Source organism: Geospiza fortis, unplaced genomic scaffold (assembly GCF_000277835.1).
Source record: "Geospiza fortis unplaced genomic scaffold, GeoFor_1.0 scaffold409, whole genome shotgun sequence".
NCBI classification, from domain to species: Eukaryota; Metazoa; Chordata; class Aves; order Passeriformes; family Thraupidae; genus Geospiza; species Geospiza fortis.
In genome coordinates, this window is record NW_005054553.1 from 1 (window position 1) to 23,843 (window position 23,843).

Here is a 23,843-nt window from a genome sequence, read left to right on the forward strand (position 1 = left end):
AACATTATCCATCAAATCACCTGGTTATTGAAAGGCTTTTGGCCAAGAAACACAGAAAGAATCTTCTTTAATAATAATCTTCACATAGCAGTGACAGCACCCGTCAGAGTCCAGCCTGCAATCTATTCATATGAGAAGTCAATTGTTTTGTAGGATCCTAGGGAGAGTTACAGGGGGAAAAAACATCCTCAGCAGCTGTTCAGGTTCTTATACAGCTTCTCCAGTGTCAACACTGCACTCTGTGGAGTGACTGATTGCAGCCTCTTTTCACCTTCAGTGCAAATAAGGTTTGGGGTCACAGGATCCACGCACTTGTGGCTCTTAGGGAAGATCCCCTCAACTCTCTGGGGGATGAAATCCCACCATAAAGCCAAAACCAGGCCCCAAGCAATAATTGCAAGCATCATCAGACAGTGATAGGCTGCAGAAAAAATAATCACATGTCTGTTCACATCTCATTGAAGTAAATACTTGGTGCTGCAAATTCTCATACCTCATGTATGAGAATTTACACTCATACCATGATCAAGAAGGAAGGATAGATCCAAATACCCAGACAGAATTATCTCCTCACTGGCTCCTAGGCAAGCAAATCTTGAGAATGAAATAGTCACAGCCATTAAGTTCTAAATATGTTTTAATGAAGTGCTGCAAAAATGCTGCCCTGATTGTAAAATGAAGTGATATAATTGGTTCTGTTGGCAGCTTAATCTTGAACCATGTAGAATTCACACATTAAAACTTAGAGCTGAAGTTCCCAGTGTATTATAAAATGCTAAAAGACAGTATTTCCTGATAATTGCATGTTCATTGCAATGATGTGCTACTAATGAGAAGGACTGTTCTACCCAAAAATAAAAATACTCCATTGGCTCATAGAATCCTAGAATGGTTTGGGTTGGGGGGACCTCAAAGATCAGCCAGTTCCAATCCCCTGCCATGGGCAGGGACATCTTAAATTACATCAGGCTGCTCAAGTTCCATGAGGAACTATTCTGTGCATCCCCAGAAAATCTTTGTCCCCTCTTCAAAGGTGATCAATCACCTGCATTCTGTGGTGGTGTTTGAGGGTCCCCAGGACAAGGGAAGAGATGAGAATCTTGACTCCATGTTTCAGAAGGCTGATTTATTATTTTATGATATATATTATATATAAAGAAAATTATGTACTAAAACTATACAAAAGAAAGAGAAAGGAGACATCAGAAAGCTAGAAAGGAATGGAATGAATAATAAAATCTTGTGGCTGCTCGCAGCCTCGACACAGCTGGCTGTCATTGGCCATTAATTAAAAACAATTCACATGCTGGGTGAACAATTCTCCAAATCACATTCCAAAGTAGCAAAACATGGAGAAGCTGAAGCTTCCCAGCTTCTCAGGAGAAAAGATCCTAGTGAAAGGATTTTTCAGAAAATACGATGGTGACAAGTGGATTCAGCACCTCAAAGTCACCTTGTTACTTCAGCTTTCTGGAACAATCCTGCTTTTCCAATTCGGTGGCATTTCCTCCAGAAAGATGAAGGCACATTTCTTCCACCTTTCATTCACAACCACGTGCAGACAGCAACACACACCTTCAAAATGTGTTTGTTTAACAATTTGTTACCAAAGCACAGCAAAATGCAGGCAGAAGAAACCAAGGAAAGCATCTGAACACAGTGGCAGTGGTGGTGTAGGGACTTTAGCAGACTAGGCTGATAAAAACAAAGAGATATACAAAGGAAAAAAAGAAAGAATGAAAATTCAGCTTCAAAATAGTTCAAATAAAGTTGCTTGTGAAGTGCAAACGACCAAATCTGTTGAGCACATACTTCCTTTTCAGTTTAGAACTTTAAGCGTAACCTTAAAGTTAGACACAAATTTAATTACTTTGCTCAGACAGAACCCTTGAGAGCTGTTCACCCAAATGTGAAGTGTAAAACAGAGTTTAATAGACACATTTTCAGGCTCTCCTAATTGTCACTGCCATAATTCAGTTTTGTCTTTATAACATGCAATGACATTTTCACATCAACGCTGCATCCTACAGCTTTCAAGAAAAGCAGAGACTACCAACAAAATACCTTAAAAATCACTGTCCTGCTCAAAGCAAGGGGCACTTCGGAGGGAGAGTTATTATTATCATCACCACCATTATCCTTACTGGTTTTTTTATTAACTAGAGAGCAGATATAATCAAGGAAAAAAACCCAAACCAAAGCACTTTCAAGTATAAATTCTTCTTCCATCAAATTATTATTTTCAGTGCAAGGACAGAGATATTGTGATTCATTACAGAAGAAGCACTGGATGGTGACAGGACCAAGGCCACCTGCAAAGACAGCCTGAAATAAAATACTAGGAGAAAAGGAATTTTTCTTTTTTTTTCAGTGCAGGACTGTCCCTGTCTCTGGCTGCTGAAGAAGCTGCATCTTGGAGGTAGAGGATGCAAAAGCAAATTTTGTGCTTTTCAATCTTAGCCTGTCATCTTCTTCAATTTAGTCTCCAGAAATCAGAATTTGAGGAGGAATGCTAAGAATCTCTAATAGAGACAAATAAATAATGTTCCTCCCACAAACAGATTCCCCTCTATGCAGTCTCCCTTGTTTCTCCTTGTGCATTTCTTAGCTAGTAATGGCTAATCCCCAGCCCAGATTTCTCTTGTGTCCTAATTCTTTTCTGTTCTTTTCCAGTTAGAGATGCCAAGGTGCATAAAATCAGATTTGTCTGCAATTAACTCATGTTTAAGTACAAATGTCTGTGCTGCTTTGCTCACTGCCCAGTTCTCCCCATCACTGATTAAAATTATTTTACTAAAGTGAATCAAGAGACTCTGAATCCTGCACACACGTGTGTGTAAATCTGTGCACACAGGGTGACAGGAGCTGTGCTCAGCTTATTCTGTGGAGAGAGACAAATGGACAAATCCAGAACTGGACCTTGATAAAGTTGTGTTCAGTGTGGGGTCCTAAAAGAGCCCCAGGTGTGTTCCCTGCCTGACACATCTTCCAGCTTAGCTTTAACCACTTCTCTGAATGCAGGAGCTCCTGCTGTGCTTGGCACAACTTCTGTGGGATCCCAGCTGAGAAACAGAATCCCAGAATCCCTGAGTTTGGAAAAGCCCTGCCAGCCCATGGAGTGCCAGCTGTGCCCCATGGGCACCTTGTCCCCAGCCCAGAGCACTCAGTGCCACCTCCAGGGGACACCTGCAGGGATGGGCACTGCAAAGCTCCCTGGGCAGCCCCTGCCAAGGCCTGAGCTCCCTTTCCATGGGCAAATTCCTGCTCCTGTCCCAGCTGAGCCTGCCCTGGCCCAGCCTGAGGCCGTTCCCTCTGCTCCTGTCCCTGTGCCCTGGGAGCAGAGCCCGACCCCCCCGGCTGTGCCCTCCTGGCAGGGACTTGTGCAGAGCCACAAGGGCCCCTGAGCCTCCTTTGCTCCAGCCTCAGCCCCTTCCCAGCTCCCTCAGCCCCTCCTGGGGCTCCAGCCCCTTCCCAGCTCCATTCCCTGCCCTGGACACACTCCAGCCCCTCCAGGGCTCTCCTGCAGCAGCAGAACTGCACCCAGCCCTGGAGGGACCCCAGCACAGAGGGACAATCCCTGCCCTGCTCCTGCTGCACACACAATTCCTCACCCAGCCCAGCTGCCAGGGTCCTCTTGCCCCCCTGGGCACCCCTGGGCTCGTGTCCAGCCCCTGTCAGCAGCACCCCCAGGGCCTTTTCCAGCTCTCCAGCCCCTCTGTCCAGCCTGGAGCTCCCTGGGGTTGTTGTGACCCAAGGGCAGGACTGACCCATTCATCCATCCTGCCCTGATCCCTCTGCAGTGCCTTCCTACACTCCAAGGATCCTTCCTCGTCCGTTTGTGCCTCAGGTTGTTAAATGCACACACGATTTCTGATGTTTGGACAAAATCTCTCAGGGACTTTCTGGTGCTGTGTCTCACTGGTGTTATGGATACTTGTGTGGCCCCTTCATTCATGTGAGAATAAAAAAAGAAAAAAAACCAGGAAAGAAATCCTCTCACACACAAAAGAATTCTAATGTCCAAGTTTAGAGGCTGTTTCCTGCTTCTTCTGGGCATACTTATGTTTTTTGGGGACAGCATATTTGTCACAAGCAGCTCTAGTGTTCCCTAGGCAAGGAGAAAATAACCCACTTCTATTTCAGACTTTGCAGCTCTGTAGCTGCTGGAAGGGATAAGGACATGCTCTGGGGAACTACAGTCTTTAAATACATATATATTTACATATATATATATACACATACATATATATACATGTCTATATATATATATTAAATATACAGGGGAGTACAGTTAAACTGAATGATTAAAACGTGCTGGCAACTTCATAAAAACCATAAAATCTTTCTTCAGCTCCCCTGAAGTCAAGGGAGACACCAAGTCACCAAACCTCATGAGCTCCTAGGACATATCAATTATAAATTTACAACTTTCCCCTCTGTGCAATGACATTGAATATCAGTTGAGGATCTCTCCTTGCACAGAACAAGATGTAAGTGGTTGTCATTCAAATTAAGAAGTCAGAGAGGATGTTTGGGCATCAGGAAGTTCAGGTGAAGAACCTGATTCAGGTTAAGAGTTGCATTCCTCTCCTCATGTATTTTATATCCTCTCCTCATGTATTTTATATCCTCTTCTCATATATTTGGGGTGGAAAGACTCTGGGCCTGTCCCTGCAGCCAAGCCTTGTGTGATCCTTTGCAGAAAAGACATTCAAACAAACACCAAACTGGCTGATTTTGCACTGCTATTCCCAGTTGACAAGGATGAAATTTAATGTGCACTAATTAGTCTGAAATGATGGGAGCCTGGAATTATCTTCACCCTGTAATTTGGAACCTGGTAGTGATTTGTACCTAACCCACACATTAGATACTGAGACCTATATTCAGTCTTCTCCTTTTAGACACCTTAAATGTAGCATTGCAGCACCTAAAATTTAGGCTTCTCTCCCCGTGTGTGATTCAGACTATCCAAATTAGAAACTTACATGATCCTGGAAACAAAGGGAATCAGGTGCTTCCAAAATCCTTCAGAGGGCAGTTCAGCAATCCTGGATTGATAGCGCAGTCTGTGAGGCAATTCCATGGCCTCACAAAGGAAATCCTGCACTTCAAAAAGCCAAGTTTTCCTCTGGCCCCTTGCATGGAGGCAGCAGATGTTTTTTTCTGGTTTGGTTGTTGGGCAGGGTCGTTTTCAGGAGGACCTCGAGGCTGCCAGCTCCCTCAGCCTGGCTCCAGGACTCCCAGTGGCAGGAATATCAATGCAGGGCACCCCCAGCCAGGGAATAATGTATCCATGATTCAGGAGGTTAAACAATTGGAAAAAAATTTTCACCAAAAGAATAATAAAGTACTGGAATGCTCTTCGCAGGGAGGTGGTAGAATCACCTATGTGATGTGTCTAAAAAAGACTGGACATGGAACTTGGTGCTAAAGTCTAGTTGAGGTGTTAGGGCATAGGCTGGACTCGATGATCTTAGAGGTCTCTTCCAACCTCATTATTCTGTGTGTGATTGCTTTACTCAGCTATACTATATTACACTAATACTATACTAAATTACATTCTAAAGAGATACTGCACTAAAGAATACCAAAGAAAAACCCATGACTGTCTGAGACAACCAGGACACAGCTTTGACCCAACTGGCCAAGGAAACCTTCACCAGTGTCCAATTAACCAAATCACTTTGGGTAAACAATCCCCATAACACATTCCACATGTGCAAAAACAGGAGCAGTGAGTAGAGATAAGACTTGTTTTCTCTTCTTCTCTGAGCTTCTCACTGCCTTTCCCAGGGAAAATCCTGGGAGAGAGAGAATTATGTCTCTCTCTGTTCAGAGAATGTAAATGCCACAGCAGGAGAGTGTTTTTCCTCCAAGCAGGACAATGTCTGCTTGTCCCTCTGTTCCTGGTGTCAGGCCATCCATGAACATGTGGAATGTTGGATTATACTTTTTTTTGGCTTAGAGATGGGGTAATTGAGAGGTGTTTTAAAAACTTTTATTCTATTTTTAGTTTTATGAGAAGGGTGAGATATTACAGATATTATCATTTACATTATTATGAGTTATAAGTGGTTTTTTGCTTATTAGTTTTTGGTTTTGTTATATTATATTGTAAATGTTTTAAAGCCAATAATTTTAAGCTACTTTTTGTGGGTCTTACTATAATGTATTTTATTACAGTTTTATTTCTCTGAAGTATTTAGTCTTATTTGAAAGGTTATTTTTTGAAACTTGTTCTTAGTTTAATTTCTTTTTTAACAATGTTTGCCTTATGGCATTTTTAAGTTATTATTTTTGCTTTTAAGGTTTGTATACAGATGTATACTATATGAGTTTTTGTTAGGTTTTGAGAATTTTTTATAGGTTTATTTCTTGCATTTCCCCCTCTCTCTTGAATGGAAAAAGAATTTTTTGATGGTTTTGTTTATTGGTTGTTGTGTATAGTGGCTATATGGGATATTTGGTGATCAGGGAGGGGCATTTCACTGGCTTTTTTTTGCTGTTGAAGGCCAAGTCCACACTCACCAGCTGCCCTGGATTTCTTCCCTCTGACCACTCAATCCTGGTGGATTACACCATTTCCATTCTCTCTTCTATCAGTGTTCCTGTTTTTCACACCAGTTTGAAGAAAACCAAATTATTTGCCTGTTAATCTCAAAGCATTGCACTCTGAGCCAGTTTTGCTCACCACAAGGCCCTGTCTGCTGCATGGAACCTCAGCTCTGGAAATGCCAGAGCCTCAGGAAGGATATACAACTCTTTTTTAGCAAGATTCATGCTTAGATTTATATAAAAACCATCAATTCTGTCAACTCCAGTGCTGCAAGTGCTTTACTTACAGAAATGGAGATAAACACATGCTAAAATCCTTTGCTAAATTGGTGTCCCAGAGAGGAAGAGGATTAAGACTCATGTTCATAGATTGCATGTGATTTTCAACTCTTTGTAGGGTCTCCTGGACTCTCTCATTAGGAAACACGGCAGGCCATTCCCTTTGAAGAGCACTCTTTATTTTATTTTATTTTATTTCGATTTCGATTTTATATCAATGGAAATTTGTTTTTTCAGTCAGTCCATGAAATCACACGTGAACCTCTACACAGACTCCACTCAGATTTCTCCACCTTTGAATCACTGGTTTTCCATTTCCTTCAGGGGTAAATATACCACTGAAGTCCAACCTGGGGTGAAATTTTGGAAATTAGGAACTTTTGCAGGTCCCAGCTGACGCAGTTCGTGTTCACACTGCTCCTAGGGTGGAAAGTGGCATCCTGAGCTGTCCAAGGTATTCCAGGGCTGCAGCACTGGAGGATAATTGAGTGTAATTGCAATGGTTAAAATGCCTACTTAGCCATTCCTAATTGAATATGCAAATTACCAAACCTACATTACCATCTCAGCAATGTGTGATTCTGTACCCACTAGTGTTTATTTGCAGTTTGAACAGTTTGTTTCTGAGAGAAGAAGGAGAAAAAGAAATAATCTTTCAAGCTTGTCCATTAAATCATTCTACCAGCTGTCACCTTATTAAAAAGCCTGCAGTTATTAATAAAACTACTTTAAACCACTCACCAGCAATTGCAAATTTAAGGAGAAGCTCCCTTTCCCCAAGGCTTTCTTGGAAAGGTTCTGAAATTCACTGACAACCTCAAATCCATCTCTCTGCTCCTGCCAATATTCCTGCACGCAGCACAGCAGAACCTAACAGGGATAGAAATGCAGATTTTCAGACCTGAAGGTGAGGAGGAAAAGGATGGATTTGTTCTGCCAAAACGTGGTAAAAAATTCTGACAAAAGCTGAAAGTCTAAATAAACATTTGTCTTCTTGTGCATTTTTAAACAAATGGTGTAAACTAAAAAATAAACCAGAAAGAAATAAAGAACATGATTTATAGGAGATGGAGGAAATGAAAGAGAATTGTAAAACAGAAATGTAGCCACCTCTTATGCACCATAGTGCAAAATATCAAGATTTATCTGAAAATGTAATTTTAGGTCAAGTGGAGTCAAGGCAGCAAAAATTTATTACCAGCCTCCATCATCAAAGATCCTGAGCCAAAGAAAAAATCAACAAAATTTTACAAAGCCAACAAAAATGATGACAGAAATCCCCTCTCACACACACAGGCAACCAAAAATAAACTCAGAAATAAGTTATGATGTTAAACTCATCAGTTCTGTGTCAGAAATAGAGAGGAACTGTGACACCAGGTTGGGAAGCTGATACAATTTAAGGTGCTGGGTGGTTGTCAAAGCCCTGCTGGTGTGGATTTTGCTAACTCTGCACCGGGAAGTGATTGGGTCACTGTCCAGAGCTCATCCAACTGGAATTGGCTCTGTTTCTGTCCATTTGTTCAGAGCAGGAAACAGGAATGAAACCACTGCTGGATCTGAGCCATGACTGTCTCAACTGTGGGGCAAATGAGGTAAAAATCAAAGTGACACCCGGAACAGAAATGCTGTGGAAAGCCTGGAAATGGGGAAAGGAGACAAATTTTCACTTTGCACCAGTGCTATCAGAAAGGAGGGGGAAAGCTGCTACACTTCTCCTATTTCTGAACTGGGAAAGCAGATCCTTGTGATCACAGTCACCGTGATTCTCTCCAGTTAAAAAAAAAAACAACCTGACAGCATTTCCTTGAAGGGAGAAAAAAAGGAGAGGAAGCAGAGAGCGTTAGCAGAGAAAATGTTTTTTTTTGAGATGCCTCTGTGATTTTTGCCAGTGAAGAGAAAAATGTCTTTCCTCATCCCAAATGAGCAGTTCATCATGTCCATGTGGGAATAAAGGCAGTCCATCCACCAGCAGGCAGAGTGTTCATGTGTTTTCCACTAGACAGTGACAAATTTTTATTTGGTTTTATTTCAGCTTCCTGGTGATCCTTCACTTCTTACTAAACTCATCATGAAGTTCAAATTGCATTCAGCTGCTGCTGAACAGGACAAACAGCACTTCCAATCCTGTAAAAGCTGACAGCATGCTTGTTCCACTGCTGCTTTCATCACTTCCCATAAAGAAAAGAGGCACCACCAGGCTGGCATCAAAAAAGGGTGTTCCATGTGGAAATCCAAACAGGAGCAAAGGCATTCCATCCCACCCCACAGGGCATGTCTCTGGGGTTTTTTTGGAACCACCAGCAGACTTCTCATGAATCTGTTTGGATTCCTTCTTCCAGCCTGATGTCAGATCAGCTTCTTTGCTCCGTTTCCAACCAATTCCCACCAAAACTCACTGTGGTACTCTGTCTTGGTTTGAAAAGCCAGGTGTCTGCTAAGGAAGGCAGGAGTCCTCCCTTGAAATAGAAAATGTAAAACCCCTCTCTCCAAATTATTACAATTTTGAAATTAAGGGGCTCTCAGGCAAAGATATGGGAGTAGGAGTAACAGTTCTTTACTAGGAAAATTAAAAAGAAATACAAATGTAATAGTACAAAAGGAAAACCACTGCCAGAGTCAGACCATGCCCTGCCCCCTGTGTGTCAGGGGGTGGCACAGCCCCATCCCATGGGGGCTCAGCCCTCCTGCAGTGCCAGCTGTGCTGCTGCTGCAGCAGGGATCCTGCACAAGGGGGGAGTTTTCCTCTGCAGCTCCAGGGCTGCTGCAGATGGGCCTGGGCTCCCTCTGGCAATGCAGGGCAGCAGAAAGCTGCTCCTCTGGCAATGCAGGGGGCAAAGGCTGCTGTGCTGTGCCAGGCTCAGATTGGATCCAGGTAGGAATGCTTGGCTCCTCCCCTGGGCGCAGCATCTCCCCATGGGATGCTGGAATTGGATCAGCCCTGCAGGGACACTCAGTGGCCATGGACAGCAGAGATCTCCTGGAGGGAGGGTTGGCTGTGGGAGAGATAAAGAAAAAACTGCCCCATGGACAGCAGAGAGCTGCCCCAGCTCTGACAGATGGGGATAGAACACACACCCGCATTTCCAACCTCAGACATGCTCTCATGCTGCTGCCAATCTCATCACAGCAATTTGTTTCAGTGCTTTTGGAAAGGGTTCTGTGCTATCCTACCTGCAAAAGTCTGAGATTCCTACTGACTGTGCTGGACCATGAATCACAGGAGGAATAACACTCCTTTTCCTCACACTCAGTCTTGAGAATAATGAAAAAAATATTTAAGAGTAACCACAAGGCTGGAAACAGAATGAAAATCAAAACAAATCTGTATTTTGAGAGTAATGTTGATATTAAAAATGTCTTATTTGCGGAGTCACTGGCACCTTTAGACTCAACCAACAAAGCCTCATTCAATATTCAGTTCAGTCCTGGGAAAACTGAAGGAAAATCATTGTTTACATCTTTGTATTTTGTAAACCCTTACCTTGATACATTGCAAATATTTGAGCTCAATTAACTCTATTTTCTTTGCATGGTAATTCCGCTTGTTTGTCTCCAACCACTTCCTCCAATTTTAAATAGATTGATAAATGAAGAGAGTGGTGTCTGACAACCATTAAGCACTAATTGCTCATTTGCAGCACGGATCAACAACATTCAAATTCACTCAGATCAGAGGGTGAAAGAGCTGCCAGGAAAAATGTGACAAGAAAACCAAAACCAAAACCAACCAAAAAATCATCACCAACCTCCCTGGGCAGCCCCTGCCAAGGCCTGAGCTCCCTTTCCATGGCCAAATTCCTACTGCTGTCCCAGCTGAGCCTGCCCTGGCCCAGCCTGAGGCCGTTCCCTCTGCTCCTGTCCCTGTGCCCTGGGAGCAGAGCCCGACCCCCCCGGCTGTGCCCTCCTGGCAGGGACTTGTGCAGAGCCACAAGGGCCCCTGAGCCTCCTTTGCTCCAGCCTCAGCCCCTTCCCAGCTCCCTCAGCCCCTCCTGGTGCTCCAGCCCCTTCCCAGCTCCGTTCCCTGCCCTGGACACGCTCCAGCCCCTCCAGGGCTCTCCTGCAGGAGCAGAACTGCACCCAGCCCTGGAGGGACCCCAGCACAGAGGGACAATCCCTGCCCTGCTCCTGCTGCACACACAATTCCTCATCCAGGCCAGATCCAAAGAGATGGGAGAATGAAGATGAAACTTGGCTGTGCTTTGCATTTGTGGTGGAATCAGTGTTGATAATTCAGGGATGTTTTACTGGGCAGCACTTGCACAGAGCTGAGGCCTTTTCTTCTCTCACCCCACTCCACCTGCAAGGAAACGAGGGGTGCACATGGATTTGGGAGGGGACACAGCCAGCACAGCTGGCCCCAAATGACCCAAGGGATGTCCCACACCACATGGCATCAGAGTCTGGAGATGGGAGAAGAAGAAGGAAGGTGGGGTGTTTGGGGTGATGACATTTGTCTCCCCAAGTCGCTGTCAAATGTGATGTATCCCAGCTTTTTGGGGATGGCTGAACCTGCCTGCCCCAGGGAATGGATTCTGGGACTTGCTTTGCTTGTGAGTGTAGCTTTTTCTTTACCTATTAAACTGTCTTTCCTCAACCCACAAATTCTCTCCCTTCTCCTCTTGAATTCTCTCCCCAGTCCCACTGGTGGGGACTGAGCAAGGGCTGGGTAGGGTCAGTTGCTGGCTGGAGTTCACCCCTGTCACCATCATATTTTCTGAAAAATCCCTTGGCCAGAATTTCTTCTCCTGGGAAGATGAGAAGCCTCAGAGAAAAAGGAAAAACAATATTATCTCATTTGCTTCTCCTGTGTTTTGCTTCTTTGGAATGTGGTTTGGAGATTTTTTTTTTTATCCAACATGTGAATTGTTTTGACTTAATGACCAATCACAGTCAGGCTGTGTCGGACTCTGAGGAGAGAGTCAGGACTTTTTCATTAGTATCTTGTTAAACCTTCTGTTTGTATCCTTCCTCTATTCTTCAGTATAGTTTTAGTATAGCATAATTAATATAATATAATATAATATAATATAATATAATATATAATATAATATAATATAATATAATATAACGAAATAATAAATTAGCCTTCTAAGAACATGGAGTCAGATTCATCTTTCCTCCTTGCGACAGGGGACCCGGAAAATACCACACACCCCCACTCAAAACAAGATTTTGCAAGGCCATGTCACAATAATTTTGCAGAAAAAAACCTCCCAAATATTACAGCTAAGACTGTTGGCCCACAGAGCAAACAGAACATAGAGGTTTGCTCGTGTGCTGCTTTAATAGACATTAAAATTCTAAAGAAATATGTGAATCAAAGTATCTATTTTCCTACTAAACCCTTTTAATGGCAGAGAATCTGTCACTCTGCAAAACTGAAATGATTAGGCTTTCAATAGGCTAATAGAGAGTTTTTAATACACACAGACTATCTTTTTCAAAATGGCAAATCTAAAATTAGGCTTTTAAGCTTGCTTTCAAAAATAGTGGTGTGATTTAAGATTCTCATGAGGTTCAAAATACATTCCCTAATTAAGAAGCGTAATTTGCTTCTCTCTCATGACTTGCTGAAGTTATTAGAAAAGTGTTACCAGACAGATATGACAAGGGAAGTGTTTGTCAATCGCCTTTTTTTTTAAGGATTTTTGATTCTTCACTGTCTTTTCTTGGCAAGCATAAAATTGAGCAGTAAAACAATTTATAACAAAGCTGAAATTTTATTAATTAGTATAAATCTAATAGAACAGGTACAAGAAAACATTCCAAATATTAAAGTATTATTAAAAACATAGTGCTATGTATGTGTATTAAAACTGATTTTTAAAAATTATGTGTACAGGCATGGAGGTTCTGCCAAAATTTGGTTCTACCAAGTTACAGAATCACAGAATGAGTGGAAGAAGATTTTGTTAAAATGTTTTCCATTGTTCCAGGTGTATTTTCTCTGGACTGAGCCAAGATTAAGTCAACAATATAGTATTTATATAAAGAAATAGAAATTTAATAAAATAAAATAAAATAAAAATTTTAAGAATAGAATAGAACAAAACAAAATAAAACAAAACTGAAATCTTACATAAGTCCAAATAAAATAAAATAAAATAAAATAAAATAAAATGAAATAAAATAAAATAAAATAAATTCTAGCCATTATCAAACCAAGCTTCAACATAACACACTTTTTTTGCTTGCAGGTTATCATAAAATCTATTTCCATGTATCTTTCAGAGGGTGAAATGAGTTCAGTGCTGATCACATCTATGTCGTAGAAGGGTTTTAGAGCAGCAATGCACTCCCTGTGATCCAGGAAATCTGGTTCTCCACAATGGGATGCTGACATGGCAGGAGGGGAGCCTGTGTGGATCCAAGTCTCACCTGCCTCCGAGGAGCTGCGAAAATGCTCCACGCTGGGACCACCCAGCTGGGATCCAGCTCCTTCATGACACATCCAATCTGTGCTGATAAAAGAATCAGGTCTAATTTAAGACTCTTACACAACCAGGGGGAACAGAAAATAGGCTGGAGAGAACGTACAGAATGTCTTTGATGGCCTCTAAGTGGGTTTTTTATGGGAAATCTTTCCCCCGATTGAAACAGGAAGAAGTTTGTGGCCTTTGCATTTACCAAGACCTCATCTGAAGAGAAATTTGCATTCTGGTAGAAAACATAAACAGTGAGTGGTCTGTGGGACTGGTGGGCTCAATTCTTCCCTGTTGTCACATTGAATTAGCCTCAAAGGATCTTCCTTTGGCTTGCACACCTCAAAGGTACCCACAGGCTTCTCAGTGTATTTGCACAGGGAAAAAGACCTTTTTTTTCCCCAAAAATGTCATCCTTTTTCTTTAATCTACACATCTATCATTTCCTTGCTTCCCAGTGGAATATACTGCAGAAACTTTCTTCTAATCCCACTTTAAAAGACTGACCAGCTGGGTAAGTCCTCAAGTTTGAAAACTGCATATTAAAAGCAAAGTGTTACTACAACTGCGTCTCAGCAGTTTAATCCTTGACAGGACTTTTTTCACAGGGGAAATTCCCAAATGTTTCCATGACAGTCTCATTCTGCCTTGGTCTGTGGCTAAGCCTGGCTGGCTTCTCTCAACGGATATCTTCTAACTCAACTTGTCCAAAGAAAATCCAGTATTTTCTCCAAAGTCCATGGAAAACCAGGCACTGCCTGAAGTCAACTCATCCTCCACGTGGATACAAAAAATTTATATATGCCCTGCATCATTTCCATGGGCAGAACAACCAGGACACATTTCGGTTTAAATTTAAAATATTGAAATAAAATGTTTTTATGGAATCATAGAATGGTTTAGGTTGCAAGGAACCTTGAAAATCATCTTCTTCCAACCCCCTGTCGTGGGTAGGGACACCTTCCACTATCTCAGGTTGCTCTAAGCCCCAATGTCCAGCCTGGTCTTGGACACTTCCAGGGATCCAGGGGCAGCCACAGCTGCTCAGGGCACCCTGTGCCATTACCTCAGTTGCTATGATGATGAAATCACCAGTTTATTTGTTATTATTTATTTCCAGTAATGCCTAGAAACTTCATTTCCAAGAAGTAACCTTGTCCAAGGACTTTTCAATAAATCCTGGAACCCCCAAATCTAAACACTGAGAAAGAGAAAATAAAGGAATTGTATGCAGCCACCCATCTTCATAAGCAATGTTTTCATAATGAGTTTCACTCTTGGGAAGTTAGAAGGGCTGTAAATGGCAGTGGCTGGGCTAAAATTTGTCCCCCATTCACCATCAGAGCCCCACCTGAGAGATCCAGCAGCAGAGGGGACTCTATTTCTAGACCTCCCAGCCACCTCTGGGGCCACCTGGCCCTTGTACAGCCCAGTTTGAGGTCAAACCATGAAAGATTGTTTAAGAAATGACTGAACAAACAACACATATCCTGAGAAATTCTTTACCTATGGCAGGATTTAATAGAGTTGACAAGATAAAATAATTGATCACCATTAAGAGAGGGCAATAATGTAATACAGAGATAAGCATATCTTTCACATGAGCATTTTTAATTTAGTGGCTTAATTTAATATTTTAGGAAACTAATTTAATATTTTTTGCTTCTGTTTTGTGGATCCATCATCATGTTTTCATTGTTCTGTTTGATTTTCCATTTTCCATTCATTTCTGTCAGAGTAGCACTGCTCTACGACTTGAGTAATCTAATCTTCTTGATTTTTTTTTCATTGTTGATTTATCATTTCAATTTAAAATTTGTTTTGTCCTTTAACAATTAAATATGGTAAGTGATTTATGGTATTGAAGACAGATCTCTAACAGGAGACCACACCTCCCTCTCTTCTCAGAGAGCACCCTTCAACCCTCTCAAAAACATTAGGAAAATTTTTAACCTGAGGTTAATTTGTTTATTCTGAAATGAGCCCTCTGAATATCCATGAATTCCTGACACACTGCTTATAGGATTATGGAAGGGTTATGGAAGTGCTTCACTGTGGATCTCAGAGTTGCAAGTCTTCTGCATCATCCTGTACAATCATTCCCTTACTCTGGGCTTTTCCTAATGTGACTCACTCACAAAATCATCTCTTGTAAGCACAACAGAATCCCTGCGTCAGCTGATGTCAAATAAATACAATGAAAATTAATGCATTGGACATCCAAAAATCGAGGTTCTTTGATAAAGATGCTGTTACAAAGCTAGGAGGAAATGGAGAACAACAAAGTTTTGATTTGCCACTAATAAAATCAACTTGACCCTTGTGAGAAAACCTAATTAACTGAGTTTGTTCATATTTACCTCCATGGGATTCTGCAGCAAGCTGTAAATTGTTGTAATGCCTGAATGCATCAGTCTTGCTGAGGCTCAGGATTCAGGGAATCCAACATTAAAGAGAACAGGAGAAGGAGCACTTTCCACAAGAGTTGGACAGGGGCAGGGAGTTAAAGGTGCAAGTCTTTACTGTAATTTTCATTTCACCCACTTGCAGACAACAGAGTGGACTTTTACTTTCAAGTCAGGTCAAAATCATTAAATTAAAACCAGTTAATCTCTTGGAAGGGTTGTGCAGGACATTTTGAGAAGTGGTGCTACAATGTCAGAAGACTGAATGACAATACACAGGTGTCTAAAGACCAAGAAACAACAATTTCAGCTACTTGGTGGTAGCTAAGATAATTTAGCCTGCATGAAGACCTTCAGATGTCACAAAGTTCTACAACACACCAATAACATTTGAAGTGCTTTCACTATTTTATGTCAAAGGAAACTCCTTGGAAAATGTCAGTATTTTTACTCTACTGCCAGTGGTTTGCATTGCAATCCCATGAGATTTTCCAGCAGGGATCCCTTGGCATCTCCCCTCAGTCCCTCCTCTGTTGCAGTGCTGTTGTGAGGGTACCCAGGACGAGGTGAGAGATGAGAAATTACTCCAAATTCTCAGAAGGCTGATTTATTATTTTATGATATTATATCCTATTAAAAGAAAATGGTATACTAAAACTATACTAAAGAAAGAAAAAGGAGACATCAGAAGGCTTAACAAGAATGAATAATAAAAACCTGTGACTGACCAGAGTCCCGACACAGCTGGGCTGGGATTGGTCATTAAGTACAAACAATTCACATGGAACCAAAGATGCACCAGTTGGTAAGCAACCTCCAAACCACTTCCGAGCAATCAGATAATTGTTGTTTACATTTCTTTTCTGAGGCTTCTCAGCTTCTCAGGAGAAAACTCCTGGCAAAGGGATTTTTCATAAAATATCACAGTGACACTCCTCAGAGCTGCTTCCAGTCCAAGCATGGATGTTGAGTGCTGGTATCATCCACCAGGCTCTTTATCCACTTTCAGTTCTTCCCACAGTATTTTAATTTGATTTCATCAGTGGACAATAGGTTCTAGGTGCTGGATTCAACTGAGAGCGTGTTCCTCCTCTCTCCAAAGGAAGACAGAGTAACCCCCAGGTGCCTGAAATTCCACATCCAGGAAAGATCTTGCTCTGCTGCAATGTGTTCATGGATATGCAATTACAAAAGGATTCCTCTTGCTAAAACCTGTGTTTAAGTCCCAAGTAAACAAGGGTGAAGATTAACTTGAAGAAATGATTATTGGAGGTTTCACTGGAGTGAAAAATAGATGTTTTTTCCTTGAGTCTCTTACAGAATACAAATTATTCCAGCGAAGGTCTCCTCTCTCCTTCAAAAATCTCCACCTAAATCACATGGCTTTCTGCAAAATTTCATCCAAGTGGAATTCAAGTTCAGTAGGGAGATTAGAATTAAATACAGGCTCTTATGTGGGAAGTATTAAACAACCTGAATAACAGGGAATGGTTCCTCCTCCGCTAATAACACCAGTTTACTTCCTTGCAGTTGCAGGAGGAACTACACTATCCCCAGCAGCTTGCCAGGAAGATCAAGCTTTTATCAACACCAAATTCTTTATTTTTTTTGAAATTAAGAAACAGCTGAGAAACAATTGGAAATGTTCTGTTTGCTCATGAAAAAGAAAGTTCTGTGTCCATAAACCTCCTGGCTGTATTTGTGAGCCAATATTGCTCTAGGTACTTGGATCCAAAAATTAACTTTAGTGTCACATTTGCTACTGCATCTGCATAGGACAATCAAGTGTTGATTTATAATGACCTAAAATAGGAGGTTTGGGACTTACCACTCAATGTATATTAAAATTAATATTTTTTATTTCCTATATTCAGGCACTTTCTGTTGAAGTGTAGAAAAAAATCATTTGTAGCACAAATCTTCTCAGAATTAACAGCACCTTTTACCAACTCTGTGTTTTGCAACACAAATTAGCTAATGAAGAACTTAATTAGTAATTTTTAAACCCAAGCACTTAATAAGGGAAAAAAGGAATAAAAATGACTGCTACCTACACCTGTGAAAAAAAAGTCAACACTGTATAAATAAATGCAAAAGAACCAATCCCTGTAGAAAAGCGAGAGTTTTTATTTCTTAAAATGCAAACTGCAAATCCCCAAAAATCTGCACAGTTTAATGAAAGGTTGAAACACCAATGCTATAAAGTGCAAGTAAAACATAATTCTGCAGAAATATGATGTTTATTCACAGCCCAAGAGATGCATTTGTACAGTTGCTCAACCCTTGACAGCTAACATGACCTCAGCTGTGACCTGTTTTTCCAAGGCATCATTAGAGACATAAATACCTTTCAATAATCCCAGTGCCTCTCTTTGGGAATACAATTCACTAAATGAAAACCAGTGCCCAACAAGTCCTTCAATTCAGAGTTTGGAAGTACCTTTGTGGACGAAAATAAATCACTCAGCACATCAAGAAATCTATTTACATTTCCGAGGAATGAAGGGAAGTGCAAAATAAGTGTTCTGACCCTGGTCTGCACCCATGCAAACAAATGTGGTGTTTAAGCAGCCTTTTGAATGTAACGAATGATAAATGAAACTTTTTATGGTGATTTGGCTGCCATCTTTCAAGGGGAGTTCTAAACAACTCCCTCCTTTTCCTCTCCACTACAACAACTCCCATTCAGCTTCTCTTGGCACCCCAAGCAGAACATCATCAATGGTTTTGGAGACTCCATTACTGCTCTCCCAGCAGTGAAAAGCAAGGACAGGAGATCTCTCCAGCCATGAGCAGTGATCTCAGCCCACCAGCAGCTCAGTTTCTATGCCAGTCTCCATTAATGCCACTCCTCTCTTTTTACAGAATCTTTAAGGCTGGGAAAGACCTCCAAGATCATTGAGTCTTTGACTTCTCACCAACCTGTCAACTGAGTGCCACATCCAGTGGACACCTCCAGGGAGGGGGACTCCAAACCTCCCTGGGCACCCCTGCCAAGGACTGACCACCCTTTCCATGAAGAAAAAGCATTTTGAAGCTTCCATACAATGGAAGCATTCTGAAAATTCCATACAATGTCACCATTCCCACAGGCACACTTGTCCCTTCTACAGGTCTGTCAACTCCCCAAATATGAGGGTCACACGTGTATTGTATTTGCAGGGAATGCCCCGAGGAAGGGAGGAACGATGAATCTGACTCCATGTTCTCAGAAGGTTAATTTATTACTTTATTATACTATACTAAAGAATACTAAACTACACTATACTAAGGAATACAAAAAAGATACTTACTGAATGCTAAAAAGATAATAATGAAAACTCGTGACTCTCTCCAGAGTCCCAACACAGTTTGGCCCCAACTGGCCAATGAGTCAAAATAACTCACACCAGAATCCAATGAAACAATCACCCGTGGGTAAACAGTCTCCAAACACATTCCACATCAGCACAACACAGGAGAAGAAATGAGATAAGAATAATTTTCTTTTTCTCTGAGGCCTCTCAGCTTCCCAGGAGAAAAATCCTGGGCCAAGGAATTTTTTCAGAGAATGTGAATGTCACACACGTGGGGCTGCAGGCTGGAGATGTCCAGCCACACAACAGGAGAGCATATCTGCTCCAAAACCATGGGATTCAGCTGCCAGGGGAGAATTTAGGGATGTCTGGAACAGGAACAGCTGCTCTTGCCGGGTGCACCAGGCACAGTTGGGAACAGGAGGCAGAGCTGTGGGATAGGAGTGTGTGCAGGGGACACCTCAGGGAATGTGTCAGACATGGCAAGGCAGACATCCAAGGAGGAGACAGGTGTTAAAGGATCTCACCCTCACCACAGGAGACTCCACAGGCCTGCTTGACATCTGCAGATGCAGAGGAATAGCAGAAGGTGCTACAAATCCATCTGGGAGCCTGAGTGCAGTGGAGAGTTTAAAGTCAGACAAGGAGTGCCACAGGAAGGTCGAATTCCAGGAATTCCAGCAGTCTGGGGATCTACAGCTTGAACCACAAAAACAAGACAGAACAGGAGTGGGGTGAGAGCCCTGCCCAGCTGTCTCCATGCACCTCCCACCTCCAGACACTATTGTATTTGGGTTTGCCCCAGAGGAAGGAAAAAAGGAATGATGAATCTGACTCCTTGCTCTCAGAAGGCTAATTTATTATTTTAAGATACTATATTATATTAAAGAATGCTATACTAAACTATACTAAAGAATACAGAAAGGATACTTACAGAAGGCTAAAAAGATAATAATAAAAACTTGTGACTCTTCTCCAGAGTCCCAACACAGCTTGGCACTCATTGGCCAATAAGTCAAAATAATTCACAGCAGAAACCAATGAAACAATCACCTGTTGGTAAACAATCTCCAAACACATTCCCCATGAGCAAAACACAGGAGAAGCAAATCAGATAATTATTGTTTTCCTTTTTCTCTGAGGCTTCTCAGCTTCCCAGGAGAAAAATCCTGGGCTAAGGGATTTTTCAGAAAATGTGAATGCTACAAGACACCTCATGCAGGTGTTGGCAGGTACAGAAAGTTCCTGCTTCAATACAGGCAGCCAGTGCCACTGACTTCCAGTGTCCCTGATCCCTGGTGTTCTACAGCTTCTGCACAACCTCTAGTTAGGTGGCTTGAGTACATAACGAAAAATTCTGCTTTCTTCTGTTTTACAGGAACCTGCAAAAGGTCCTAAGCAGCTTCCAAAACCAATTCCCAGCTGCAGGGTACCAGCCCAGGGAGGAGCTGGAGCTGCTGCAGAGAGCCCAGAGGAGGCTCCAGGATGAGCAGAGGGATGGAGCAGCTCTGCTGGCAGGAAAGGCTGGCACAGCTGGCATTGTTCACCTGCACAGGAGAAGCTTTGGCCTGAGCTCAGGGCGGCCTTGCAGGGCCTGCAGGAGCCCCAGGAAAGCTGGAGAGAGACAATTTCCAGGGGATGCAGGGACAGCACACAGGGAATGGCTCCCAGTGCCAGAGGGCAGGGCTGGATGGGATCTTGGCAATGAGGAATTGTTCCCTGGCAGGGTGGGCAGGGGCTGGGATGGAATTCCCAGAGCAGCTGGGGCTGCCCCTGGATCCCTGGCAGTGCCCAAGGCCAGGTTGGACACTGGGGCTGGGAGCAGCCTGGGACAGTGGGAGGCATCCCTGCCATGGCAGGGGTGGCACTGGGTGAGTTTTAAGAACCCATCCAATCCATGCACTTCCTGGTGACTTTTAAGCATTGCTAATTATCCCATAAATATTTAGTACCCTCCCCTAAACTATTAGCAAGAAGCTGTGACAGATCCATGGCCCTTTGCTTTATCCTCCTGTTTGACACAATCTGAAAATTACTGGATTATGCAAATAACTTCTGCCCACTGTCACATATCAGGGGATGACCCAGGCCAATCAAAATAAAATTAAGCTCCAGAGGCTCAAACCATCGCTCACTATTAAGGGTCTGGGAAAGGAAAAATATTTTTAAGAATTCCTGAAGCTTTAATATAACTTATAGCTGTCAGAAAAAGCTAAAGTTGAAGCAAAAGATAACAAATCCTCCTAAGTGAGCATGTGGTGTTGCTGTAGAAGCCTCTGTTCCTTTACACTTGAGATGTTTTTGATTACAGAACTATGGAGTAGCAAGGATCAGTAAAAAATGAGAAATCATTTAAAGACTCATTTACTTTCAGCTGAGCACAGGGAAGAAAAAACCATTTTGGCTTGGAGGGGAAAAGAAAACTTGAGGAAGGAAACAAAACTAGAAAACAGAACAACATCATGTCAGTGGAGATAAAAGTTTAGTTCCTGGCATCTCTTTTATCTTCATAACTCGATAACGAATATAATGGATATTCATTTCTAAATTTATTTTATACATATTTGTTGATAAGGATGTGACCTTTTGACTTTTTCATAACCTACTAGAGATAAACATCCTTAAAACAGGCCCTCCAGCACTTTCAGAAGCCAGCCTTCCATCTATAATTAACAGTGTTTTCTTCTTCTTCTTCTCAGAGTTTTGACCTATCTTCTACATGGATTTCAATAATACTGTTTATTAGGCTCTTTATTATGTCTAATATGTCAGACAGTCTGTCACAAACACAGCTGAAAATGCAATAATCAGGGAAAGAAAGTCACTGGTTTTATCAAGCAATAACTCCCCAGTCACAGCCTGATGTGTGCATACATTATTTCCTCACACAATCCAAACCAAGGAGATTGGCAAGGAGAAACATGAACTTGCCAAATATCGCAAGAAACAGTTGAACAGAAATGATAATACAGTACATTAATTAATGTTTAAAGCTTGCCAAAGGTTTAAACGAGTGAGAACTGACAAGGCTGCCAACTAAAGTGAAGATGGATATGAGAATTACACACCTGAATGCTATTTCTTCTCCCCTGGTGGAGCAAATTTACAATATTTTTTATTGTTTTAATGACTTGCAGGATGATTTCCCCAACAGATTTTAAATTTATCAGAGACAGGGTTTGAGTGTCAGATGGGTCACACAAGCCTCGTCATTTATTTTGGAAGCCAGGCTGAGGAAAAGAAATGACACTTGCTTCTTATGGAGTCCGTTGCTGGGATTCTGATATTTAATTTGAATATGGGACAGAATTCAAGAGAAAGCAGGGGGAAGAGGGAGGATTGGTAAAAAAGGGTTGGTGATGTTTAACACGCTGGCCCAGCAGGTGCTTTCTGCAGCTGGAAATGCTCTAAGAGTGAAATGTAGGCAGGATGAGTTCAGACTGGCTGCTGAATTTTGTCCACTCAGGTTTTTGTTGCACACAGCGTGTTGGGACAGGTTTATATCCCAAAGCTTTACCAGCTGAGCCCACAGTTGTGGGCAGATAGTGCTTCCCACAAAGGGCCACCAGAACAGCAGGATCTGAGCTTGCAGGGCCCTCGAGGTCACAGCATGGGGACAACAGCATCAGACCCAGCAGGGGAAGATTTCTGCCACCAAACCTCTGGGGAAAACTGCCAGAGAAGTGCAGCTGAAAGGGTGCAGGGCCTCGAGCAGAGGGTGGGCTGCAAGTTCACAAGTGGAGTCTCCGGGGGTTAACCCACCCACGGATCTCTGCAGCACATAGAACTGATCACATTTAACTTGCCATTTGTGGAGCTTGCTCAGAGCATTTCAGGGCATGAAAGTCAGTAAACAAACCCAAAGTCTATTATTGTGTTCTGAGGCATTGTCTGCTCCCCCGCAGCATAAATCAGTGTTGGGAACAGCGAGTGCAGAGCAGCTGCAAGGGCTGAGCCCTCCGAGCTCTCTCCTTCCCTCAGCACTGATTTTAAGGGCTAATGGTGTCCTGGGGGTCATCGGAATGGGCACTGCCAGCAGGTCAGGGCTGACCCTGCCCCTGTGCCCAGCCCGGGGGGCACCTCTGGCTGCTGTGCCCAGCTCTGGCTCCTCAGCACAGCAGGGCCAGGAGCTCCTGGAGCTGAGCAAGGGCCTGGAGCAGCTCCGTGCCCAGGAAAGGCTGAGGGAGCTGGGGCTGCTCAGCCTGGAGAGGAGCCCAGGGAGAGAGAGGGGCCTCAGCCCTGTCTGTCCCTGTGTCTGTCCCTGTCTGGCCCTGTGTCTGTCCCTGGCTGTCCCTGTGTCTGTCCCTGTGGCTGTCCCTGTGTCTGTCCCTGTGTCTGTCCCTGTGTGCAGAGGTCAGAGCAGGCCCAGGCTCTGCTCCAGGCCCAGCAATGGCCCCAGAGCCACGGGCAGGGCCTGAGCCCAGCAATTCCCCTGCACAGGAGGCACAACTTGTGCCCTGGGGAGCTCCCAGCCCTGAGCAGAGACCAGAGGGGCTGGGGACATTCCAGAGCCATCTGGACCCAGCCCTGTGCCCTGTGCTCTGGGATGGCACCAGGGACCCTCTGTGGTCCCTTCCAGCCTGACCCATCCTGTAAAACCAACTCAAACACCTTGGAGAGCACCAGTGCCCTTCAGCACATCAGCTTTGGTCAGCTCCAGGTGAAGCCTGCAGGCTCCCACCCGCTCTCAGCCCTTCCAGTTTTAGCTGAACTTTGGGATGTGGTCACAATTTTGGGTCAGCAATCAGTGTCTGTCAGGTGGAACAAAGCCCTTTATACACCAGCCATGAAGAAATAAATAAGAGTAACTTAACTAGAAATGGCACAGAACTGAGGGGAAAATTGCAGCCTTTTCTCACAGAAGAACCATCCCACCATTT